Source organism: Chrysoperla carnea, chromosome 4 (assembly GCF_905475395.1).
Source record: "Chrysoperla carnea chromosome 4, inChrCarn1.1, whole genome shotgun sequence".
NCBI lineage: Eukaryota > Metazoa > Arthropoda > Insecta > Neuroptera > Chrysopidae > Chrysoperla > Chrysoperla carnea.
This window is the reverse complement of record NC_058340.1, coordinates 13,369,850-13,392,966: the sequence shown is the minus strand read 5'-3', so window position 1 is coordinate 13,392,966 and position 23,117 is coordinate 13,369,850. Positions and strand designations below refer to the sequence as shown.

At 28.7% G+C, this 23,117-nt stretch overlaps 1 protein-coding gene across 1 annotated transcript in view; it reads left to right on the top strand.

The window, feature by feature from the left end:
- Positions 1-23,117, top strand: part of LOC123299267 (inverted formin-2) — a 68,191-nt gene that overhangs the window by 4,729 nt on the left and 40,345 nt on the right. The window contains exon 2 of the mRNA XM_044881606.1: positions 8,758-8,841. The gene's annotated coding sequence lies outside the window, so the exon portion shown is untranslated. The remainder of the gene's footprint in view (positions 1-8,757; positions 8,842-23,117) is intronic.

Genomic DNA, 23,117 nt, shown 5'->3' with positions numbered 1-23,117 from the left:
CACTTTTTTAGGCATCATTCCGAATCCAACGAGATATCACTTGTATTTTTACGACCATTATTTCTATATTTAAACCAATTTGAATTTGTCGATTATAGACTATGAAGTTTCATTATCATTCAAGAAACTGAATAATGATGTAAAGAACATTACTCCATTGGTACAACACTTTACCCTATTATTATCTTATCCAAAACTCATTGGTTGAATGAACATTAACAATACATTTGATTATTTAAATAAAAAAAAGTTCACATTTCATCTAATTAATTAGTGTTGACATATCACTTTAATAATTTGTACTAATTTTAAAATTTAAAAAATTTATATTTAGAAAAATAAGTCTGTAGCAATTGTACGTACCAAAAATAGAATATCTTAGAATTAAATCTCTCCATGAGATTGAATGGCGCCAACATTTCTTAAATCTAAACAATTTTAAATCAATAATTCATTTTATTAAACACTATCCAAACCTTAATTTTCGGAGTAGGATTTGAATTTATAAATATGTTAAATGCGATCGTTGCCTAATAATGATCATGCTGAACATATCTCCCAAGATGTGTTGGAGACCACTTCCCACCAAAATTGTCTACCTGACGAATTATGTACAAGTTGCTGTAGATTCATCTTTTTCTAGGTTTTTATATTACCATCCAAGAGATTCTTTTTCTACCTTAGGCTATTGTATACTGATGTTTCCCTACTTGCGCTAACCGCTGTACATAGTAGTTGTCAGATCGCATAACTCTGATCAACACTGGGCTTAGATTAATTAATTCTAACACTTTATCATTAGTAGTAAAACTGCCCCACTTGTGTCCGTAGCACCCATGTTTCACACCCGTACAACAATATTGACCACAAAATAGCATTTTAGTAATTTCACTCTCAGGTTTTTATACCATGTATATATGAAATACACATAGTTTAGTCCAAAGTTTGTAACGCTCCCTACACTCATTTTTTTGGGAACATCCTTAAATGCCAGTACCTTTGTGATTGTGTTGATTAAGAAAATACTTCCATAATAATTTCCATTTCTAATCATTTAAAAATAAAAAACTGTTTCTTGACGTACACTTAGTTGTTACAAACTTGAAGGCTTTTTTTATCCTTGCTAGCATTTTCTTTATAAAATTTTTTATATATAATTGATTTAAGATTGCTATTAATTGTTAATTAAAATTAAATGAAATAGTTTAAAAAAATATATTTAGAAAATATAGAAATTAATATCAATTAAATATCAAAGGTATATTTAAATAATAGAATAAACAATCTTCTAATACTTTATTAATGTAGGTTAATTGAAAATTTGTGTTAATTTTCTAATAACAATCGACATCACACTAATTGGAAAACAATCTTAACGTTATATATATATCTTAAGAAAATACAAGCAGGCATACCAGAGACACGTACGACAAATAACAGAAATGATATATACATCATATATTATTTGTAATACTAATTAATTTACACGTATTGTATTTACTACCTATTGGTCTGGGGTCAGGCAAAGCATTTGACAATGCCAGAACGACTAGAAATTTAACTAACTGTTGTAAAGTTTATATTTAACTAGCGTGCTACCCTCCCGCTTAAAACGGGTGCTTGAAACGCACTGGGCTTAAAAGAAAAAACCACTGCCTAATAGTCCACCTCTCTTGATCTCACTTATCCACCTTCCATAACATTCGCAGGAATTGTTTTACACAGACATGTGTTTTCTGATGTATGAACTATATTGTTGTACACTTTCATTCAAATCCGTTCGGTAGTTTTTGCGTGAAAGCGTATCAAACAAACAAACATTCTTACTTCCACATTCATAATATATGAGGATAGGGATGCGGCTAACTTTTTCCACTACGAAAATTTTTGTAGGCGGAAAACTTCCAACCATTAATTTCTATTAATTTTTCAGAAACTGTACAGAGAATTGATATGAATTTTTCAAAAGTTGTATTGTATAAATGTTTGAAATTTTAATAAATTTTATGTCAATTTTAAGCTTTCCACACAATAAAAGGAATTTCAGAACCCTTGAAAAAAATTCCCGGCTATGAATACTATTTTGAGGAAAACTTTGTTAGACACGACCATGACAACAGTGTCACTATTTTAAGGTCGTTCTGAAATAATAATTGCATGCCAGTGCTACATCTGGCCCTAAATCTATTTTACAATTAATTATAAAAGATAAAAATTAATAGATAATCACAGAAAAGAAATTATCTCAATTTTTAAACAGCCATGGTTGAGAGAGCCAGGCTGAGAACTTATTAAGTAGGTATTCGTCAAAGCTGAAAACAGGTTTTCCTTCTCCCTTCTATTTCAATATCTTAATATAAAGTAAACGGACATACGTACACAGAGAAGAAGAAAGATCAAAATTTCGTAGAAAAGAAAATTTCTTCTTGATCTTGCTTCAAAAAAAAATGCTTTTTTCTGTATAATTCGTTTTTTGAGTTATCGTGTTGACAGACAGACGAACAGACAGACAGACGACAGACAGACAACCAGAAATGAACTAATTAGGTGATTTTATGAACAACTATACCAAAATTATGTTCCTAGTATCAATATTTTTAAGCGTTACAAACTTGGGACTATACTTAGTATACCTTGATATATTTCATATACATGGTATAAAAATAATATAGGTAAATAAAGTAATTTTAGTCATTTTTTGTATTAAATATGTACGAATACTAATTGGTAATAAATCATTTATTCTACGTCGAAAAGATAAAATTTACATAAACATAAATTAAATTAAAGTAAAGTATCATAATGAGATCTCTCAATTCATAATACTTTTTTTTTTTCATTTGAAAAGCGTGTGTTGAATGCTGTAAAGGTATACAATTCTTTGTGTTATTTGTTGTATGTTCTACCTAATTACAATATGCAAAGTAGATAGATATGTGTTAAAACAAATGTAAATGCAAATATTGTGTGTTTTTGTTTTTTTAAATTCTAATGGGGAAAAAATTTTCTACTTTTGTAGAAAAACTGTTTATATACTATTATATACAAACACACATTCAGGCGTATGTTAACGGGAAATGCCTCAAGTAAATTTATTGTTATATTTATTGCACACAAATATACAGAATGTCTATCGATTACATCCATTGGTATCTTTATATTCACCCAGATTTTGATCTGGATTCTAGACTGTTACATTTCGACTTTCCAACTACCCTGCATAATGCAAAACGTTTTCAAAAATTAAGGTGATTGTTCTTTATTACGCAGAAAAATAATTGACTCTTGTTCGCATTTTCTGTAGAAAATCTATCTAGGGAAGAGTTTCCTAATACGTAAAATCTAATGATATTTCGGAAATTTGTATGGCGAGGATGTTTAGAAGTCAGATCAGTTTTCTGTAACATTTTAAACACTTTATTTGACTGTTATAAGTATGCTTAGATAACTACGCAACGGATGCGGTTTTTTCTAATAGATAGAACGATTCAAGAAGATGGTTTTTATGTATAAAACATGCATAATATAGCAGAGAAACACTGATAATTTTAGAGGTTAAATAAAATTGTGAACAAAAGGAGGGTAAATGACGACATGTGAAGTGAAGGTTATAACACAATAATCTTTATGTTATTTAGCTTCGATTACTTATGGAAAGTTAGTATCCAACAACGACGTACATATTTGCTGATAAAAAGGTGAGGCAATCATATTCTCATCTGTATCACGCAAAACTGACGCTTATAATATACACACGCTATATAATAATTAACAAAGCGTACATTTCTTAACATAATTTTTGTTGGAGTGGTAGATATAAAGTGTGCTGAATTAAAACAATCCGTACTCAGATTATAATATACAAATCAGGCGTGGTACCAGAGGTTGTAAAAGGGGTCATAACTAACTAACTTAAGGGTAAGACAAGGCCTAAATTTTACAGTAATTTGAAAACTACTAGAAATTAAAAAGGCTATTGGCAAGGTGACGTCTAACAATTTTTTCCTTTACGATAATGTTTATAGTCTATTAAGAACGATATTCAAATTACCCCGGTATCTATGTTAATATATAATTTGATACTTCCCACATCTAAGTGTCACTGTATTGGTGAAATAATTTGATAAATAGGTTTGTATTATTTGCCTTAATTCGTGTATCGAGTCAATCATTTTCGTAAATTTTTTGTTGAAAGATGTTAATTGATTATTATTAAACTAGTGTGTTTTAGCAACTGTTACCTTTTGTGGCAAACGTAGGAAGATCATTAGTTTATGCTATACAAAAAACAACCATAAAGAATTAAGTTTAGAATATTAAAATTCGTTTCAAATTCAAAAAGAAAATACAATCCGCAGGATACGCGCCTTATCATAGCTCCGTATTATAAGTGGTATACATAAGTACGGAACAATGTTATGGATAATTATCATTTACAAAACAATATACGTTTTCTGATTGTAAAAATTAAACAAGTAGGTACATTAATCATAATTTTCTTACTAACAATAAGTAAATGTGTTGGAATTCATCAACATCTTGATATAAAAAAACACAAAGCGAAAAAGAGACCAGAAAATCAAGATAAATGATTATGCTACTTTTATATTATCCTTATTCCTCTATATACAGGCACTATTTATAGGCAACGATAAAGTTTCTGGAATATGCGTTCCGATTTCAAAATCGATGATGAGCAGCCATGTCGAAAAAGCCTTTTGAAAATTACTTAAACTTTGGAAAAACGGCATTCAATCTTATGGCAGAATAGATGATAATCGTGCTCATCATCGATTTGGAATCGAAACGCATAGTCTACAATAATAACAAGAAAAACTTTTTTCGTAAATCCCATCTTAATTAAGTTTCTACAAATTTCAAAACTCAAGAAGGGTTGAGCACTTACACCAATTACTATGCCTAACTCTTCGCACTTCACGAATAGAAAAGTGAAGTTGGTTTTTAAAAATCTGTACTAGTAGCAACATTTGAACATTTAAAGTTCTTAATTAAACAAAGAGGAAGATATTCACTAGCGACGTCATACCTGGGTGTCGCTATTGAGATTACATATAAAACTTTATTTTGCTAAAAGGAGATGTGCAACCTTTGAATGCAATCTTTGATTGCTTATAACTTCGTCGTTTTTTAATCAATTTTAATTTTACCTTCAAATTTTGTCATGGTCTCAAGTCTAGTTTTACATTATTATGAGTAACATGGCCAATTCGACATCAGGATTATCCCCTATTGAAGCTGCGTTACATGACTTGATAGAGTTTGTTGTTTGACTTGAATATAAACAAAATTAACGTAATTACAAAAAAAAAAATTTTTGTTTTATTTAACCGGGAGTTGAATTTTCAAATCTGGAATTGGGACAAACGATACGATATCAAAAATCTCCCGATCAAATCGGCAGAGTGGCCAACTAGCAAGGAAGATAAAGGCTAATAGAATATTCTTGCCCGGCGGCATTGCGGAATCATTTACTACAAGATCGATGGGATCATCTGGATAAAGAAACACACCTGAATGATGAAACGCATTAAATAATCTTGTTTTTGTATTTTTGTCCCTTATACATTAGAATTAATAGGATCGAACTAAGTAAATTTATTTACAAGTTCGATGTTCGTATATGGTGGTTGTACAAATGTTCAAACCAAATTTTTATATGGTTTTTCTTCGTCTTCCGTCTACAAATATGTTATTAGATTTTTTGGTACACACAGAGAGAGTAATGCCTACTAATCATTGTAAATTGTATAATGCCAACCAAGTTTTTATAAGACCAAAAGTAATAAATTTAATTTTATATTGTTTGTGAATTTATTTCATTTAATGAAAATAAATCCAAAAAATGTACAATTGCAAACAATATTGTTGAAGAAGGAAATGCCGCTATTAAGGTTGTACTTATGACACAATTTTATTGCAGTATACTCAATTGTCTCATGAGGAACTCGTATTTTACTTGATAAAGTGGTCAAATTCATCACGTAATTCTCTGACCATGAATTCTATAAATGTTTACTTTCGTTATACACAAAATCGAATTTAGTACTGCATACGGATATATTTATAATTTCTAATTCTTTTCATATGAATTTTACAAAAAAATTGCAAAATTCAAATTTCGCATACTTACCTCTTTCGTGACATAGACGTCCACTAAGAACGGATTTTACGAAATTCCTAACCCAACGGATTTTTGTAGTCCCCACGGATTTTTTGTAGTTTATAAGTCTGTAGATACAGTTATAGAGGTAGAAGATATTACTCACAATCCTGTCGAGTTTCTACACTCAACCCACTGGAAATACTACCTCATATTCTTCATCTAAAAATTGGTGCACCAATAATGTTGTTGCGTAATTTAAATCCCCCAAAATTGTGTAATGGCACCAGACTAAGAGTAAAAACCATGCAAAAAAAAACGTTATCGAATCAACAATTTTTACAGGAAAGTATGAGGGTGAAAGTGTATTCATTCCGAAAATCCCTCTGATTCCATCGGACTATCATTTTGAATTTAAGCGTCCCAGTAAAAAGTTCTTTGCGATAACTATCAATAAAGCACAAGGTCAGAGTTTAAAATTAGCCGGTGTAGACTTACGAAGTGACTGTTTTTCTCATGGTCAATTTTATGTGGCGTGTTCAAGAGTGAATTCACCTGAGGATCGTTCTCCAACCAGATAAACGTACGAAGAATGTTGTTTACAGAGAAGTTTTGTAAATATAAGTAAAATATTTTACAGGTGGATATATCTTTATCCATTATTATGAGTTTCAAAATGAAATTTTAAAATTAAGAGAAATAAATTAATGTGATGAAAAATGAAAATGGGGTTGTTATTTATAAAAATTGTCATAAATAAAAAATAAAGGACGTAAATATATAATTGAATACAAAATTTAATTTAATAGATTTAAAAAATCATTAAATATTTTTTAAACAAAAATTTTCAAAATTTATAATAGTTTTATGGACATGGTGGCAATACACAATACCTTATGGGTGATGTGGAAATCAGTGTATTCAATGACTGGCACTATATTTTCCTATTTAAAATTGGAAAAATTTACAATAAATATCAAATCGAAATTAAACATTTCGTTAATAAAATAAGTATAGATTCACATTGTTAGTATGCTCAGCGAAGTGGGTGGAAATCTTCTGGTATGTATATAAGATTAAGCTTATGGTCCCCGTTTACATCAAAATCTTGGACGAAAAAAGGTTGTAAACCACTGTCGTAGACTAATAGCAATTTTAACCAAAGAATTTTTATGAAAATCGCATTTATAGGTGTTAGCTTCACAAAACTATTGAATTAAAATGCTGTTAAAATCAAAATTAAAATTCATATTATTCAAATACATATTATACATGTTTTTGATGTTTTTTTTGTTTATAGTAGATATAGGTTTTACTTTTATAAACAAAAACAAACTTTTGTTATGATACATAAATTCATTCATGAATAAATCCAGTAAGAAACATATACAAAAAATTTAAAACATTAAAAACGACAAATTTGACAATAAAATATGCGTTAACATGTCGGAAGAAGTAATGCTAAGACGTTTTTTATATGCTCCAAGTGTCTCGTCTAATGTATTTTATGTGAAAGAAATAATAAGTGAAGAACATCGTTGTTATACATTCTATAGAGGATAGACTTGACTTGATACGATATTATACGAGGCGATGTCTGAATTAGTTTTTTGAGGGAGGACGGAGATTGTGTAGTATATGTTGAATAGTTTGGTGACAACGACGCCTATTTTATTAATATTATTAATAACTTTAAAATTCCTCAAACAATTTTTTTTTGTGTATTTTAAGCCATATGATACTTTTGTAGAATAATAAAATCTATAAGAAAAACAACTTTTTTTATGTGACAATATTTTTTAAATCAGGCGAACAAACATTACAATATAAGTCCTCCATAAATTCATTCTTAAGGAAGTTCGAGCGCCAAGGCAAGACTTGTGGTTGAAATTTCTTTTACCTTATTTTGAACTTTGATTATGAATTTTGTTATATATTAATCCAAAATTGCCCTGTCACTCGTGCATCTTTAAAATAATCATTGCTTTTTTTTTAAATCACACACGGCATTTTGATAAAATTTCTGTGATTCCCTTTATGTGTCATTTGGTAGTTTAGTAATAACGAAAAATGAGGTTTAAAACTTTGCTCAAGTGCCTACCGATTTTATGAGAATATCTGCCTTGATTTTCGCAATATTGAAAGCTAAATAATTAAACTACGATATTTTGAAAACTACTCCAGGTATAAAAAAAATTTTATTCTTACTTTTTGTCTTATAATGTTCAGTTATAACATAATTCACCATCAAAATTGAAATGTCTTTTTCATTTGTGTTCCCAACACCGAGCTCATACATCCTTAATTAGTGGGACACAACGGGTTTTTTGTTTTTAATAATTTATTAAGGTTTAATTCAATTAGTTTTTTTTAATTTCCACGAACTGGTTTTGGAGAAATTTATGAAAATATATCATCCATCTACCGTATAGGACCAATGTAAAAATATGCCTAATTTTGAAGTCATTTATTTACTTAAATACTCGGACAACCTCTTAAAATTTTTAGAATTGATTTAGACTTAGTCCAACTTCATATAAAAAAAAATCAAGCGTTTTATCCAAAATTTCCCTGGCGCTCACACATCCTTAATAAATGACATATCAACAAAATTAATTTTTTCTTTTTTGTTACAGGAAGGATCATGTTCAGAAAACCAAATTCTCAAATACACTTCAAATTATAATCAATTCAATTGTTTATAATTTTCCCTTTAAAAGGTAAGTTTATTTATAATAATTTTTAGTTTACCTTGTCTGTTGCATTTACATTTATTATCTTTACAATATAGACTCTGTGTCGTAAAAAATGCACGTTTTTACATAAAGCAGATATGTATTCAGTGAGTTTTTTGTGACACGGAGATATACTTGATTCCATAAAAATCGCCACAGTTAAAACATTCTTAACGTACTCATAGTATACATACAATACGATAAATTAGTTGAACGTTATCGTATCAACGAATCACAACACAAAAATCATAAAAATCAACGAACATAAATAAAAGTTCAGTTATCAGAAGTTGTAACAACTAAAGTGTATCGAACTTTGTAGAAAGGAAGGAAAGTGAGTAAATTTGGTAGAAATATTTCGTCCTATTTCTTCAATTTTTCATAATCATTACAATGATTTTCTTCTTTGTTTCACATGATAATAGAGGAATGAAAGGGTAAAGAGTGATTTTGAAATGGCTATAAAAATGCCATTATTATTCAAAATAATTTGTTAAATAAACTAATATCAAAAATTGCATTTAAGTAAAAAGCCACTCAAGAAGTTTAAGTAATACTTTTTTAAGTTTTAGAAATAGAAATTCAGGCGAGTCTTGAAGTTATTCATCACGATCCGAAAAATTATGTTTGATTTTATCTACCTCCCATTATATTCAGTTCTTCACAATGGCAGTCCCACGTAGTAAGACCCGATTAATTTACAATTTCCTCAATTAACTTAATTTACTTCAAAATATTTATTTACTTGAGTGCTTTTTTATGTATCAAGGGGATCGAAAAATAATGACAAATTAAATTTGTTTACAGTCTTTTCAAAATCGCTGGTACTCTGGCTCATTTTGTATAATGCATATCAACATATCAAACAAAATCTTATACTCCTTTGATTCCGTTATTTTCTCATGATCATAAAGAATTATGCTACCCCGAAGCCTTCAATAACATTAAAATGTATATATGTATGACACTGATTAGAGAATTCTCAACTCTTCCTATTGATATACAGCGTGTCAAAAAAAAAAATACAAAACAATATTTTCTATTGGCATAATATTTAGTGTCCAACTGAAGGTTACGGTTTCGGCCCTAGTAATATTCATCTTTGCATATCTCCTTAAACTTTCTGGTTTTATTCTAGAGCTAGATTTGTCAAATACTCTAGAGCAGGGCTTCTTAAACTATGGGTCGCGACCCCATTTGGAGTCGCGTAGCAAAATTCTGGGGTCGTGAGAGGTAAAAATACAATTTAACAGAAAATGTTTTTTAACTTGTAAAATTATTGTTATAAAGATAAAATAACAATTATCGTAGATAAATATATCATAAAATCTTCTAGTTCGGAAAGATTGTTTGTACCTGCATTTCTATTAAGAGTATTATAATAACTTGAATAACATTTACTGTGAATTATGAAATGTTATTGGAAGTAATAAAAAATATAAATTTATTTTGTCAATCTCTAAAAGCCGAAATAATACCGAGAAATAATTATCAACAAAATTTCGAAGAGGTCTTACGTCCAGAAGTTTCAAACATTCTACCAAGATTTGATTTGTTATGCAATAAAAAACAGGCACATCCATCTCATTAAATTTTTAACTTATACTTTAATTTAATACTTACCACGCAACTACTTGAATATATTCGAGAGAATTAAGACGATCAGAATCCACTTGTATTTTTGAAACTATAATAAATACAATTTTATAATTTTTTGTTCAATTTTTAATTTTAGATTTGTGTACGTTTCAAAACGAATTCTAAACTTATATATTTTCATATGTATATGTATATTATTACCTAGTAAATAAATCATCAAGAAATATTAATTCATTTTTCTTTTATATTTGTATGGGGTCGTCAAGAAACTCGCAATCATAAATGGGGTCGTGAATTACAAAAGTTTAAGAAGCCCTGCTCTAGAGCAGTAAAAAATTCTAAATCTGTAGTCAAAGAACTTTACCCTTTATGCGGATAACTGTATAGTACTCTAGCTAGACATACGAAATTGATTGTATGAAAAAAACTTTCAAACAAAAATTGTTTGGCTATGAATTTCTTTTTCTGTATCGCTCTCCGTTTAAAACCCCTCTCTCAATTTTGCCAAAAAAAAAAAAAAACACAATAGAACTCTTCGTTTCCTTCTATCCTCTTAGGTTACGAACAGTCAAACAGTGTTTCCTGTAGCATATTCACAAAATAAGTGAAAATAAGTGCTATATGCACAAATATTATGAAAATTGAGCAAAAAATGGATACAAAAGACCTTAAAAAATGAAGTTTTCCTGCTCTAAATCTATCTTTGCAGGACAATTATATTTTACTTCTGAAACCGAAAAATTTCATCGGGGGTCCTTAAAACAAGATATTGAGGAAAATCCGAAAATTATTTTTTACACGATTTTTTACAGCAGCTTTGATTGTGTTATCCTAAGACATTATATGTTATGTATTACACAATTTAATCCCCCCGTATATATAGTTTGATACCTCCCACATCTAAAGTGTCTCTGTATTGGTGAAATCATTTGATAAATATCTATTATTTTTATTTTTATTTTTTATAAATAAAGACACCAAATATTTTTTTTCTATTCGATACCCAATTAAATCAATTTATAATCAATTATTGTTTTATGATAATCCCCTCTATATTCTAAAGGGACACCTACTAATTTAATGAATTTGATACTTTTGTGAATTTATAAGTCTTTCTATTTTTCCATACCTACATCTCCCGAATCAGACCTCAGATCGAAATTTGGTAAAGAGCTTTTCCATTTGTCTCGATTAGCTTAATTTACTATTATAATTTTCTGCTATCAATAACAGAACGCACTGTATATATTACTTGATATATGGTAAAGTACAAAGTGAAACCTGGTTATAAATTATTATCTAATAAATAAATGTCATTATATTATATTGTTAACTACATACCAATAACACAACATCATTATTATATTACTAAATCTTCAATAATACTGGTCACGCAGAGATCTTAATTTTTAATAAATAAAAAATAATAATAATGTACTCATCTATCTATGTATGTAACAATTCTTATTTTATTATGATGGTGTTAAAAGGGCGGTACAATCATATCATGAAATATTATATTGTGACTTTTAAACATTAAGGTAGTAGTTACATTTATTTAATTACTGTTTATACGTCGTGCAAATTATTATTTAAGCATTCCGTAATCATAAAAGTACATTATGGTCTAAAATTCAGCTTTAGAAATTGAGAACTACTTAGCTCTATTTGGATACCATGGAACCTAAAACCTAATACACATCAGTAATTTCTAAACACATACGTGGTAAACACTCCATTATTATTCGATTTTTATAAAATGTTTGTTATTTTTTGTTTCCAACGAATCCAAATTATATTATTTTTTAAATATTGGAACTATGTTCCTTATCGCACGTTATGATTTGTTTGCTGGTTGGGAGGTTAAACCAAAAAAAGTGCAACAAATAAAAACGAACCCAAAATCCGACAGGTAGGCTACCTAGGAAATAAAACTTTACTAATTCATTCAGCTTGTCATGAATTTCGAAAATATTTTACAATCGGTCAATTTGTATATTTTGTTCAAAATATATGTTTTTTGATTAAAAAAAATGAGTTGTGAGTTATCAGAAGTTAACATAATAGAGATAATTTAAAGTAATTACAAGGATTAATTTATATATTAACTACCCTGATCAACAAAATTGTGGGTAATGTACGCACCTATTGGGTTGACTACTAAATCAGAAGTATGTCTTTTTTAAACTAATAATACCATTAATTCTTAAAATATAATAGTTAAAGTAGCTATAATATTTAATTTTTTGGTGTTTCTGTGGTGTTAAAAATATATTTTGAACAAAAAACTGCTATTTGATCTTAAAATAATACTTGACAGGCGCAAAAAATTTTGTTAACAAAAAAAAAACAGCTGTTTTATCGAAATTGATACTTCTAACATTATGGCGCTGAAATTTTCATTGTACAATCCAATAACTAAAAACGGTATTTTTGAACTCTAAAGACTTTAAAACGTGAGGATACGTTGAAAACTCGTCAACAAATTAAGCGTGAACTCCTATTCGTTGTGTGCGTAGTCATGGTAGGGACAATAAAATCGATGCCAGCGCTTCCAGTGAAAAATTTTGGCGTTAAAGGGGGCTGTTATTACTAATTTGCAGTTCTTTACATGTTAATGTTATAGAAATGTCAAATTAAAATTATTGTAAAACACGAATTAATTAAACTTAATGCATTAAAAATTGTGAAAATAAGAAATCAAATTGCACAAATATTATTTTTAAAATGTAAATTATCATAATTATTTATTTAAATTTGTGAGACAATAATATTAAATTTTCAATGTAAGTCTTAAATGAAATCCATACAATTATATATGCATCCATACAATTCTATAATTAAAGTAGTGTATCGTTACCATGGAAACGAAACTCACACACGGAGCGAATAGTAGACCACTATTAAACTTTTTATATTCTATTTCGCATCAAAAAATGTTTTTATTTAAATCTATATATTTGAAATGAAATAATTGATACGGAACTTAAATTGAATGACAATGTTCATGCTTGCCTCATGATTTATTCCAATTTTTAATATTAAAAGAGAAAGGTAATATAATTTAACTATTTATTATTATAATAAAATTATTATCATAAATGGTTATTATTATTGGCAATTATAGTTTCATATACCTATGTATTGATATTTTATGTATTGGTATTGATGTAGGTACTACATAACTTTTAAAATCTATTATTATTGATATAAGAAGTTATGTGAAAACTGGAAAAATGCATACTTAAATACATTATTTATTTATCATTTAAATTATATACTGGGTGTACCATCAAATTAGATATTGTCATGAAAATGTATAGTCACAATACAGTTTTGCATGTTAAATAAAAATCCTACTACTATTTTTTTAAGAACTTCTAAGCAGCAAAATGTCATCAATAAAGTCATATTCCTCATTATATATATTTCTTTTTCCTTTTTTTTTATTCGAATGGAATTTTATTAAATGCTTACATATAAGATCCTTAAGGAGGGCTAAAAATCTGACACCTTTTTAAAGGCACATTAACTCTAGCGAAACTTACACACCGACTTTCAAATTTAAAATGCTGTAAAGTGGTTCAAAGCTATAAAACCACGAAAAAACATAATATTTCGATATATAGACAACGGCAGGGAAGTTGACACACCCTTGACATTATCCCAAAGCAACTATGGATGTTCTACCTTACAGCTCAATGCTGTACAGATGTTTAAAGCCAGAAAAACCGATAAAAAATATAATGTTTCGACCTAAAAAATGGGAAAGGCAGATGGAAAGTTGCCACTCCAAAAATGGATATCCTTAGCACTAATCCAACCGACATACCGTTTTTAAACATTCAAGCTCATTTTGAAGTGGCTGTACAGATATTCTAAGCTATAAAGCCGCATAAAAGAGCAGAGGGGTCTGTACTGAAGTTCCTGGGAACTGTACAAAGCCTTAAAAACGTCGAAAAAAGCTGTGTTTCCCTGGGAATTCCACCAAACTGTTAAAATTAGCCCCCGTTTTTTATAATATCGATCCGCCTTATTTATGATTATACAGGGTGATATTAATAATCATAGAAAATTGGCTTACTTATTGTATCATATCTAGTTAAATTGGCTCCAAATGGGAAAAAATTTTATTCTTAAGTTTACGAAAAAAAATCCTTTTTTATAAAAATTTCTACTTTCGGAAATATTAATATTAAGCTATTCACTTTTGACATCAATGGGGTTGTTAATGGTCAATTAGAAATTAACACCATTTAAAACTGATAAGAAAAAAAAACGGTTCAAGAAATCACTTCCGAAATATACAGGAGTGCATTTAAAGAATTTTGTAAAAGAACATTTATTTTTCATACATTACATTACAAATATAATTATTATTATTGTTGACGTAAATAACAACAGTCATTTTCAGTTCGTTTTTGCCTCAACATATCCACCTTCACGTTCCATAAATTAAATTGTTATTTTAACAAAATTCTTCAAATACACTTGATTCAGTCAATATAGACGAAAAAAAGGCCGGACCTGGAAAAAATTACAATAGTGACTCTGAGGTTATAGATCGTTAGGGGGGCATGTAAATAACTTAAAAAAAAATTAAGAGAATTTTTCGTTCCGCTGTTTTTGAGAAAATCCAAAAAAATGGGAAAAAAAAATTTGCGTTTTTCTCGGAATCTATTGATTTAAGGGAAAAGTTTTTCAAATAAAAAATGTAGATGACATTGTCAGCTACATTTTATGCCATTGGAGTTAAATTACAAAAAGTAGGTGGCGTTAAAGTATCAAAAACAGGGTTTTCCACGGTTTTCATTAAGAAAAAATGATTTTTTTGTAAAAGTGTAAATGAAAAAGTTGTTTGACTCAAAATTAGCTTCAACTTTCATTTAAACAATTTTTTTGTAAAACTTACCTTACCTTTTGTAAGTTTTACAAAAAAATTGTTTAAATAAAAGTTGAAGCTAATTTTGAGTCAAACAACTTTTTCATTTACACTTTTACAAAAAAATCATTTTTTCTTAATGAAAACCGTGGAAAACCCTGTTTTTGATACTTTAACGCCACCTACTTTTTGTAATTTAACTCGTATGACGTTGCTCCAATGGCATAAAATGTAGCTGACAATGTCTTCTACATTTTTTATTTGAAAAACTTTTCCCTTAAATCAATAGATTCCGAGAAAAACGCATTCCAAATTTTTTTTCCCATTTTTTTGGATTTTCTCAAAAACAGCGGAACGAAAAATTCTCTTAATTTTTTTTTAAGTTATTTACATGCCCCCCTAACGATCTATAACCTCAGAGTCACTATTGTAATTTTTTCTAGTCAAAATGCCAGATTTACTGTACCAACTCCTATATATCCCGGGAGTGATTTCTTGAACCGCTTTTCTTTTTATCTGTTCTACATTTCTAAGCGAACATTAACTTTCCAACTTTTTCAAAAGTGAATATAGCTGAATGTTAATATTTTCGCATGCAGGGATTTTTATAAAGAATAACTTTTTTCCGTAAACCTTATAATAGAAAGGTTTTCCATATGGAGCCGGCTTAAGTAGATACGCTGTACTTAATGTTAATATAAATGACTAAGAGCGAATTATTTTATTATTTTGGGTAAACCATTCTGTAGATAATTAATTGATATTATAGATATTATATTGTTTAAATCACCTTGCATCGTAATTATATTATTGTTTATGTTGACGATAGTCTAGAGGTGCGCGCAACATTTATAATAACCCATACAAAATGTAAATTATAGCCAGAAGGGACCGTATATAATTTAATATTAGAATATTATGGTAAATAGTAAATAATACTCGTTAAATAAAAGAATTATAGGTATTGTGTGAATAATTTTAATATGATTTTACGATAATTTTCATAAACTTTATATTGAATTACTTTTTACTTGACAAAAATAATTATATTAAAAATAGAAAAAAAATTTATAGTTTATGTGCCTTAGGTTATTTTTATTTATTGCGACATCTTAAGATGTTTCACTAATTATGACAAAACATATTTACTATTCCATTGCTAAAACAAATTATTCATTTTGATTTCATATAAATTTAGATTTTTTGTCCCAATATCTGAGATCATTTTTTTTTTTTTGTATTATATAAATAAGTATTTCGACTACCAAGTAGTCATCATCAGTATGCATTAGCTAATTCATACTGATGATGATTACTTGGTAGTCGAAATACTCATTTATATAATACAAAAAAATTGATCTAGGAAATTGGGGCAAAAAATCTAAATTTATTTCGAAATATACTATAGTTCTCATTTATTATCTTCGATAATATTTACATTTTTATTTCAAAAGGTTGTTTGCTTATTTGTTACGCGTGAAATCATTATTTTTGTTTTTCCTTTTTATCCGAGTAAAAAGATGCAACTCATCCATTATTCTGGGTAAAAAATATGCAACTTCTCTTTGAAACTTTTTTTCCTATGTATGTGCTTTTATCTTTTTTTATTTATATGAATTTATGCATTTTTGGCTGTTGTTTCTTTGAAAATCTAAGAAAAAGACTTATTTGACTTTTACAAAGAAATCCCAATAAAAATTCCGCGCTTACGTATAAGAATATCAAGTTTGAAAATAAAAACATTAAACTCTCAACATAGATAAACTGAATATATAAATCATAGAAATAAAAAAATAAAAAAATGACATAAAACGGAAATATTGATACACAGAAGGTGGCACATAAAAAGATTATTATAATTCTTCCTTCAAAGTACCTTATTTATGTTCAAAAATGAAAATGTGAACAAACATTTCTTCGTGGAAAAAAATCTACCTTTGCGTGTTACATTCACATTCACAAAAAAAAACTTCGTATCTTCGCATACAGTCACATAAATAATATTTAGAATTAAACTGACAAAATAATAAAAAATTGTGTAATTTATGGTATAACCATTTCTGTATCCATATAATTAACATATCAAATATAATATTATATCGAGCGTATCAAAAGTATCGAAACTAGAATCTATTAAGTGAACATGTAAATTTGACTTCGAAATATCCATCGAAGGTCCGATGAAAGCCAATTTCAAAATTTGTAATAGTAAGACCCACTTTTTTATGTCGATTCGTATAGAAGATTTTATAAGTAACATATTTTTAACCGACTTCAAACAAAAAAGGAGGAGGCTATCAATTCGACTGTATTTCTTTTATGTGTGTTACCTCAGAACTTTTGATTGGGGCAACCGATTTTGATGATTCTTTATCTATTTAAAAGCTGGTGCTTCCCGTGTGGTACCATTTCATTTTGGTCTAGTTCTGACAATGGCATCCATGAGAAAACCATAAAAGTCTTAAATTTGCATTAAGTATCCACGACAAGAGGACGAATAATTCACTATCACGCGAACTGATTTCAATGATTCTTTTTTTAGTGACAAATTAGTTGGTGTACTTCAGATTCACTAAAAAACACAAACTAAAAAAAATTTTAAACAAATAGAAATCCGACTTCAAAAGTAAAACTCCAAAACAAATTAATATGCACTAAAAAGTAAAAAAAATAACGATAATATAATGTAGTTAAAATTATTGTTATTTTTGGAGTCGGTGTCAGCCAAGCTAATGTAGCAAACTGTTCTAAATTAGGGTACCATTAACTCTGGTTGAAAATTGCTTAAAAATGGCCTCAGTTATTTAAAATAATAGCTCACCCAATAGGGGGTTTCTATTTGAAATTTTGAAGATCTAAATAGATTTTTTAACCATTAAAACTTTGATTTGAAATATATTTTCAAAAAATGCTTGCCTGAAAAGTTCTTGGCCCGTTTCGTTACTTTTATTACGCAATGTATAATATACCATTAATGTAGAAAGATGACTTTTCGTTGGTAACTTTTCCTTTACATTGAATTGTGGATTATACATCTTATCGAAGTTTTTTTTTTTTTTTTTTGAAAGATTTACAAATAAATTGTTTAATCAAAAAGTATAATGTTTTCATCTGTTTCTAATTTTTGCAATAGGGTACTTTCGGTAGTGAAAAATAAATTATGAAATTTTATAAAAATTACAATTTATTAAGAAATATAATTAAATATTCTAATTTTGAGTCATAAAAGCACATTATTGTTTTATAGTTAAAAGTAATTTTTAATGTGTATATCACGTGACCTTAATCACGAGCCGATATCATGTGACATCATATAATATGCATTAATTACTAATTTGCTGATGGCTTTCATAGTAATTATAGGTTAATTTTGCCGAAATATATTTTTTTGTGGCTTTTTATTAGGAAAATCAATATTTCGAAGCATAGTGGAATACTTTATTCAATTTTCAAATTTTTATTTAGTTACATTGATTGAATGGAATTCATATTATTTATTTAATCCTTTTGAAATATTGAAGTACAGTCAAACCTCGGTAAGTGAGACCTGGATAAGTGAGAAAACTCTATATGTGAGAGACAGAAACCTCGGTAAGAGAGAGTCGTTTTTCCCTCATGGACCACCGTAAGTGAGACTGCTACTTATCTATACCTCTATAAGCGACAGTCGAGCTTTATTTATTTATATTATTTAGGAGGAACATACATTCGTACTTGCTGTGACTTGTTATTGCTGCGTACCTCTATAAGAGAGAAACGCCCATGTACCTGCATTAGCGAGAAACTCGGGTTAGGGAGAAACCTCTATAGGCGCTTATCCAGGTTTGACTGTATATGCCTGCCTGTTTGCATATTTCATTTTGTTTCAAACGCATACTTTTTTTAGTAGTAATTTTGTACTCAATCAAAAACATTTGCTCACATATTGATTTCTTCACACAGCTGAAGGTAAATATGCTAATTTCATTTTTTTTAAATTCGAGTGTACATTTAATAATACTGAATGGATTATATTGATTTAATTTAATGAATCAATAAATTGATTATTTAAATAGAATTATTTTTTGTTTATTTATTTAATTTAGATTTTTTTTTTGTTTTTTTTTTTTTGCTTTAATACAGGTTTTAAAATACAAAACTGAGTAATTTGATATTTTATGTATTAGACTAATTACCTAGTATAAAACGGAGAGGAATTTGAAAATTTGCATTTATACTATGATATATTATTAGTATTGTAAAATTATTAGAATCAAGTATTAGTACGATGGGCGGACAGTGAAATTTTTGGCTTCAATCAGTATAGACTGATTTTTGTTTTCGATTTCTACCGTAAGTACATATTTGGTTTAAAAGAAAAGTCTCCAACAAAATTTGTGTTTTATTTTATAAAATAAAAACTTTCCAATTAAAATTTTTTCTCTACCTCCTGTCAGTTCAGAGCATGAGTTGATTATTAAAAGACCTTTCAATACCAAGTCAAATTTAAGGATTTCTGTGAGATGTTCCAATCTTAATCATATAACAAGTAAATTTTACAAAATTTAAAAAGCCTTTGACAAGCCTTTTCGAGTACGGAACTCTAAATCTGCACTTGAAACATAGCTAAAAACACTCTCCATTGAATTACCTTTTTCCTCATAGCCTTCTCCAAACTTAACCGATTATGAAGACCATCGTCTTTTCTAGTTGTTTCGAGTACGAATCCTCTAAATTCGCACTTGAAACATAGCTAAGAACACTCTCCATTAAATTATCTTTCAAACAAATCAAAATCGGTACATTCGTTTAGGAGCTATGATGCCACAGACAGGCAGACAGCGTTTTCCACGAATTTTGATTCAAAAAATTTTATAGAGAATTTCACTTTCTTTAAGTCGGTAAATTTACCTTGTTTGCAAATAATGAGGTTAAAATCCAAGATTGTACTATAAATATATAGGCTACAGTTGGCTACTATAATTTTCGATGTATCAGCACTGATTAATACTAGGCCATGTAATAACATAAATATACACACATTATATGAATTATTACACCAGAAATTGAACAGCGTGAAGAAAATTAATTACTTGCAGATGTTTACTGATGTTTCTATTCGATATAAAATGTTAGTAGTAAGCTTTGAAAAAAAATTCTGTTACATATTATTGTTTTATTGGCATAATTGATTATAACAATTCATATGAATAGATTAAGTACTTTAATGTGAATGATTTGAAATTCAATATCAAAATCAATGACCCAAGATATTTGATTTCTATAATATTTTTTTAACCTGCGCGAAAAAGTATTCCAGAATTCAATTTTCTCTTGGTATCTGTGTGCTATTTTATATAAAAGTAGCGTAACCCACTAATAATATATATTCAGCTCTAAAATAATCCGAATGTGTGAAATTTTTATAAGAAGCTTTTTTGGGTGCGCTCATTAAACTGTAAAAAGCTCCCCTCAATCCAATGCCTAAAAGTTTTACTCGAGGTCTTCTTAAAAGTATTTTTTAATAAATTGCACAGGCCAATTTATTTCTCAAATACAACTGCTTTCGAGATAATTCAATCGAGAAAGTAGGATGTTTGCCATTTTTATTTAACGAAATTTCTTTCAAGTAGGTGTAAGTTTTGGGAACATTATAGACCTAATAAAGAATTGAAACATTTTAGGCGTGTGGTATAAATAGGGCGTCCTTTTAGTCAAATACTGTTATCTATCGATTATTTTTAGAAATATGGGGCGAAACACACGTTTCCAATGAATTCAGTTTGAAATTGGATTAATCATCCACCCCCTTAGGTACCAAAACGTACTTCCTGGCAGATCTCGTGAACTAAAACATTTCGGAGAAAAAAAAGTTCCCTAGAACAAATTTTCGTTCATGTCTTTTTAATCCATAAAGTGCTTACTGTTAGATAGTGTCGAAATAATTAAAAGGGTGCCTATATCAGAAATGCCGAGACGAAACTGTCCGTACTCGAACTTCAGTTTCTGGTTGTTGGATGAAACTATCACAATTTAATATAGCCTTGATTTTAACAGAAAAACTGGAATCGCAAAATATAGTCTATCTTTTTGATCAAAATACAGATCGAAATTTTATGGGGGTCGTAGATGTAATTTAAAACAGGGAGCCAAAAATAATTTATGTTCGTATCTCAGAGAGAAAGAGAGAAATTACATTGCAATGTTATTCTCAATAAAGTACCAAACTTATTACTATCATATTGTTTACTTCGTTTATCAAAATTTGTTTGTGATTTTATAAAGAATCATTTACAAATATGATTTCGCCGTCATTGCTATAGCCAACAAAACTCGACTGAAAACAGGAGCTGTTTCTATAAGCCCCCCTCTGTTGTGTATTACTTAGGCAAGGCTAGGTTATATTGGCTGTCCACGAAGGACACACTTAGGCTATAGAGTCCATTTTGATACCATATATGTGTTTTATCACCTTTCCGCTGCTAATTTCATTTATAAGCTCCACAATTTCAGAGGCTGAGTGCACCTCCTTCATGCATATACCAAGCATTACACCAGCCTATCACAACTATTAATTAAATTAATTTTGTTGCAACGGCGAGAATTGATTACGCCTTAACCAACTGAGCTAATAGGGCGACTATGTAACACTTACGGCCGCATAAAATTTCGCTTCACGCATTAAGAATTATTTCTGCTTTATGCCTTTGTAATACAGTATACACACTGTTTAAATGCTAAAATTGCTTGATTCATAATACCTTTTATATGAAGAAGAATGGCTGTAAACATTTCCTTATTAATGAAGAAATATTGTATAGGAAATAATTATGGAAATATGAAGACATGTAGATTTTAATTGTTTATACAATTTATAAATAATATAATTAAATAATTATTATTAAAACAATAATTTTACTTACAATAAGTAATATACGTGTCAATCAACTACCGGTTATAAATATTAACTAATTTTAAAGTAAGTTGTTATACTACCATATCAGAATAATTATTATTCATGAGTTTTATCATCAAGATTTGAATTGTATATGTATTTTGTTGTGAATTATTTGACTGTGAATAAAATATACACTCACGGAATATATTTTCATTTTACCTTTTAGCATTTATTTTCATTTCCAAAGAGAAGTTGTTGTAAGCGTCGGGAGAAAATAAAATTTAAAACCCCCTTAAAATTCTGGATTTTGTATTTCAAAGTACGTAGAATTGAAAAATGGTAAAGTGTTTTTCCACAGCCGTTTGCAATTGATATTTCTTCAGAAGCTATAAAAAAAATTGTATATTTATAGGTAGCTTCGAGTTGTTGGTTGATTGTGCACGTTTTCACACAGACCCAATCTATTAATGTAAATGAGACTGATTTGTCTGTAGTTTCAGCTGCCTGAATGGCCTTTTTAGTTGAAGTTCAAATAATTCATTCTTTAGTTTGAGGTCCTTTTCCTTGTCTTGGTTTACGATGCCTGAAACTTCGATTGAATTAGAATTTGAGTTTGGATATAATATATTATCTACGTGTTATACGCGTGTTTTTTTAGTTACCTAGCATAGGAAATTGATTTCTCGAGTTCTGGAGGAATTTGTTTTCTTTCCTGTCTCATGCAAGATGAAAATTAATGCCATTTTCTAGATCATGTGGTGGAATTTTAGAAAAAAAAGATATTGTGATTATTGTGAAACGGCACTTTTCCGACTATTAGAAATCGTCATTATTTTACATCATTTGTTGAAGTCCTGCTGTTCTAACTTGAAGCAAATTTTTTTTGTATGAAGAAATTTGATA